Consider the following 5,743-nt stretch of genomic DNA (forward strand, 5'->3'; position numbering starts at 1 on the left):
AAAATCAAATTACAGGCGAGTGTGACAAGTTTGATGAAGCATTTTTTTTGTCTTCTTTTGTCACTCTTATCACATTGTTTTCGTACAATTCTAGTTCGACACACCTTCTGAAGAAGAAGATGCGTCTGTTGACACTGTCACATTCATACTCAGACACGTCTGAATGATTCACTAATAACCAATCACCTTGATCTACCTCTGGTTGCAGTCTTTGTCTTTTTTAGATTTGCAGTGTTGAAGGTTTTTACCACAACTGATTTGTTGCAAATTTGACAAATCGCTCCCTCTGGATTATGGAGCTCTTTTTGATTTTCAATTGGCTTAAATCCAATATGTCACTACTGGGTTGCTGTAGGGTTTGGCTTTTTCACAAAATGACCCACGATGTTTAGGACAGAAGATGCTCATCAAATGGTCAAGCACCGCAAAAATTATTAGTTGATGGAGCTAAAGGCTAATTTTTTTTCCATACACATAGCACAATAAACCTGACCCCAGAAATGAGCACCTGTCAAAAATCAGTCCATGGAAATAATGGTGGAAAAACAATATTTTCATCCAGCTATTAAAGGACAAATTTCTAAATTCAAGCAGAAAGTCTAGTGTTGACAATTATGGAGAAAGAAAATACCCTGTTTCCCTTCACATTGTTTCTGTCATACATCATCATACACGTTGATGCGTGTCCCAAGGGTTGCCTCAGAGTCTCAGTTATCTGGCACCTGATTTTAAACCATACAATGACTTTATTAATAGTGAATCAACCGGAGCATGTGCTGGAATGTCTTTCAACAGCTGCTCAGTGTACTCAGAAAGCTAAAGGTGCTCCCCGCTCATCTGTATCCAAAAGACTGGAAAACAGATGCTAGCGAGAATGCAAGAATGAAAATGATACGTTTTCTTGAAAGTTTTTATGTATTTATTTCTGGGTTATATTTTCATTCAGACTATTTTTGTTTTTTGAAAACTTGTGTCTTTCTTTTTACCGCAAAAGGCAGAATGATCCTTCTTAAGTGAATTTTATGAATTCAAGATGCAAGTCGAAACAAAGGTTGCCTTTACTGACATTGACATTTTCATTCATTCAGAAGGTTTTGTCTCATCTCAATAACAACTCTTAAAGATGCCCCAGCTCCTGCATGGTAATGAAATGATCCAGATCAGGTTGTTCCAGCTGTGGAGTTCTCTGCAATTTTTATGACTATTTATAGCTTCATTTAACAAGGGGCTGTGCAGTTGGGGTTAGCTGGGTTACGTTATTGTGGGTATTTCTCTAAAAGAAAAGGGGGGAGGGGGTTCAGACTTCAGACAATTCAAAAAATATGCAAGCCTGACCAAATAATTACAAGTAGTTGAGAATTATCACAAATTCTGCCTTACATATAGAGTAAACGTACAACTAATCTCAAAATAAATAAGTAATGAATAAGTAGTTCATTAAGGTTTAAAGTTTTTCAAACATTTGGAAAATAAGTGGTGTGTTTTTAAATACATTGGGTCTGTTTTTGAAATTGAGAAAAATAGCTAAATTAGGCTTCTAGTTCAAAAAGCTTTGGTTTTGTTGTTTTCTGTAATTTACCAATAAATAATAATAATTACAGTACAGTTTCTTTATTATAAGGTGCACTGGACTATAAGATGCTAATTCAATGAATGACCTATTTTAAAACTGTTCATTTTTGAGATGCACGGGATTACAAGGCGTATCTGATTATAAGGTGCACCTTCAATGAATGGCCTATTTTAAAACTGTCCGATGTAAAACTTTTGCCAGATGACTGGACAACTACAGCTAATGTGATCAGGGAGACAGGTAGGAGAGTACTTGGTGTGTCATCTGGAAGGAAAGTAGATAAGGAGACTTGGTGGTGAAATGAGGAAGTACAGGAGTGTATACAGAGAAAGAGGTTAGCCAAGAGGAAGTGGGACACTGAGAGGACTGAGGAGAGTAGACAGGAGTACAGGGAGATGCAGCGTAAGGTGAAGGTAGAGGTAGCAAAGGCCAAACAAGGGGCTTATGATGACTTGTATGCTAGGTTGGACAGTAAGGAGGGAGAGACTGATCTATACCGGTTGGCAAGACAGAGAGACAGAGATGGGAAAGACGTGCAGCAGGTTAGGGTGATTAAGGATAGGGATGGAAGTCTATTGACAGGTGCCAGTAGTGTGATGGGAAGATGGAAAGAGTACTTTGAAGAGTTGATGAACGAGGAAAATGAGAGAGAACAAAGACTAGAAGAGGTGACTGTTGTGAACCAGGATGTAGCAAAGACTAGTCAGGATGAAGTGAGGAGGGCATTGAAGAGGATGAAGAAAGGAAAGGCAGTCGGTCCTGATGATATACCTGTAGAGGTTTGGAAGTGCCTAGGAGAGGTGGCGGTAGAGTTTCTGACTGGGTTGTTCAACAGGATCTTAGATAGTGAGAAGATGCCTGAGGAATGGAGAAGTGTACTGGTGCCCATTTTTAAGAACAATGGAGATGTGCAGAATTGTAGCAACTACAGAAGAATAAAGCTGATGAACCATGCAATGAAGTTATGGGCTCAGTGGTAGAGCGGGTCGTCCAATGATTCAAGATCGGCGGTTCGATTCCTGCTCCTGCCAAGTCATTTGTCGTTGTTTCCTTGGGCAAGACAGTTTACCTTCCTTCCCTCCAGTGGGGCACTCGTTGGTGTGTGAATGTGTGTGATTGTTCCGGTGCTGGTCGGAGGGGCCGTAGGCGCAGATTGACAGCCACGCCTCCGTCAGTCTGCCCCAGGGCAGCTGTGGATACATACGTAGTCTACCATCACCAAGTATGAATGAGGAGTGAATGAATAATGGATCCAATGTAAAGCGTCTTTGAGTGTCCTGAAAAGTGCTGTATAAATCTAATCCATTATAATTATTATTATTATAAGTCAGACCAAGGGCAGAAGTGAACATTTGTGTGCAGCAGAATGGTTTCATGCCAAAAAAGAGTACTACAGATACAGTATTTGCTTTGAGGATGTTGATAGAGAAGTACAGAGATGGCCAGAGAGAGCTGCCTATGCACCAAATAGCAGCTCAGAGTAATGAAGTCCTTCATGGGACCCCTGTACGGGACTCAAGCTATGGTCATGAGCGATGGGTCATGACCGAAAGAACGAGATTGAGGATACAAGCAGCCGAAATGGGTTTTCTCAGGCAGGTAGCTGGTGTCTCCCTTAGAGATAAGGTGAGAATCACTACTATTCACTAGAGGCTCAGAGTAGAGTCGCTGTTCATTCGTGTGGAAAGGAGTCAGCTGAGGTGGTTTGGGCATCTGGTATCCGGACACCTCCGGGGCGCCTCCCTAGGGAGGTGTTCCTGGCAAGTCCAGTTGGGAGGAGACCTAGGGGCAGACCCAGGACCAGGTGGAGGGATTATATCTTAACACTGGCCTGGGAACTCCTTGGGATCCCCCGGATCAGAGCTGGTTCATGTGGCCGGGGAAGGGAAGTATGGGGCTCACTGTTGAAGCTGCTGCCCCCGCGACCCGCGGAAGAAGATGGACGGATAGAATAATTAATCCTGTTTCTCTAAAAACAGGAACAACAAGGATCCACAGAGGCATCACAGTGTTATGTATGACGTGAATCTGGTTTATTTTTAATATACAACAGGATTGGGCGGCACGGTGGCGCAGTGGGTAGCGCTGTTGCCTCACAACACGGTGGGTCCTGGTTCGGGTCCCACTCTGTGCCGAGATTGCATGCTCTCCCCGTGTCTGCGTGGGTTCTCTCCAGGTTCTCCGGCTTCCTCCCACCTCCAAAAGCATGCGCTTCAGGTTGATTGGCCGGTCCCAAATTTCCTGTAGGAGTGAGTGTGTGTGTGCGTGGTTGTCCGTCTTTGTGTGGCTCCACGGCGCACTGGCGTCGTGCCCGGAGTGTCCCCCGCCTCACGCCCTATGTCAGCTGAGTAAAGCTCTAGCTCCCCGTGACCCGCTAAGGTGGATGAAGCGGTGGACAATGAATGAATGAATGAAGAACAGGATTGTCTTCTTTCAAAAGAGATGAGAGAATACCAGCTACCTCCTCTGACCCCAGAAGGTAACCGTTCTGAAGTGTGCACTGATTAAAAGAGGTTAAGTGTGTGTGTGTGTGTGTGTGTGTGTGTGTGTGTGTGTGTGTGTGTGTGTGTGTGTGTGTGTGTGTGTGTGTGTTTGTCTGCTCTCATCACTGAATTACTGAATGAATTTGTAGTAGCCTCTGGAGTGTGGAGGTGGATTCTTCAATGAAAGACGAGTCCATCCTTCTTTAAATGTCCTTGAGCAAGATAATGAATGCATACGGGCATAAAGAATGCTCTCTGTCTCTCTCTCTCTCACACACACACACACACACACACACACACACACACACACACACACACACACACACACACACACACACACACACACACACACACACACACACACACACACACTAGAGACAGAGAAGGAGGGAGAGAGACAATCCAGCTTTGCCTCTTCACCGACCTTTTGCATCTGGAAATAAATTACGAGTGAAAAGTGTGCAGTCGAAGCAAATTCAATGTTTTTCTTTCTTTTACTTTACTCCTGCTCACAAATTTCAATGTTGTCCGTGTGTGGTCTCATCATCATCATCATCATCAGGGTTTTTGATTTACTGCTTTATAATATCAATGACATCTGTGAGATAATCTGAATATAATTATTACTTTTCCTTCCATAACCTCACACGTTCTGGTCCCTCCGGCGCAGTGGCTGTAACACTTCTTGCTGAGGTTATTTTATTGTCTTTTATGAGTTCCATGAGGAAAATGGAGATTTCCCAAATGATTAATTAATTTATATCTGAATTCTTTCTTCATATGTATAAAGTTATATAGTTGCCTGGAGACAACTCAGACTTTTTTGTATGTTGGGCTGAACTGCTGTGTGCTGATTAAAAGCCTCTTGCACTAAAAATGTTCTCAAATTAATAATTTAGAAATTTTTCCCATATAGTTCTTAACATAATTTTTTCATCAATCAGCAATTATGATGCATATAATACAGTATTAGCCTGCTGTATTATATGCTGTATTGGAGTGAAACTTATATAAGGACTGATTTAGTTTCCATTTTTTTGAACATTGCAAGACTTTTCAAACCATGAAGTAGTTTGAACAATTTTATCTGAAGTATTTGCTATGAAACTGAATAGAAGAGTGAGCACTGCATCATTTAACCAAGAAGTTATTGACAAATTTATATATTGGTCAAATCAGATAAGGTATTGGTGTCGTGGATGATAACAAAGGTTTGTAAAGAATCCACTTAGTGGAATAGACGATGCTAATTTTTTTAGAACAACTGTTTTCCTCACATCATAGTTGAATCCATGTTCTAGGTATAAGTTTCCATGGTGAAATGATGTAAATACAAGTATTACATTTAACTAGAACAGTAACTGCTGGGCACTGGGACAACATGAAGGGGTAGCTCAGGATTTGCCAAGGTTTTTAGTTCCACCATGCTCTTGTTCACTTTACGTGTGCAACAACACTGATGATTTTGTATCCATAGGTTGACCCTGAAAGAAGCTTAGAGTTTTAATTTGGGAAGTTTTGCCTGGCACTTTTAGTGTGCTCTTCTGGGAGGTTAAAGCGCACCTCAAACCGCTGCTGCACCTGCTCATATTTCTCTCTGAGGCACTGTGATAAAAGACAAATCTCCTTTCATCCATAAAATAAAAACGCAGGGTCACGACTTGTGGGATGGCTCGACCAGCTGCAT

Source organism: Antennarius striatus, chromosome 6 (assembly GCF_040054535.1).
Source record: "Antennarius striatus isolate MH-2024 chromosome 6, ASM4005453v1, whole genome shotgun sequence".
NCBI lineage: Eukaryota > Metazoa > Chordata > Actinopteri > Lophiiformes > Antennariidae > Antennarius > Antennarius striatus.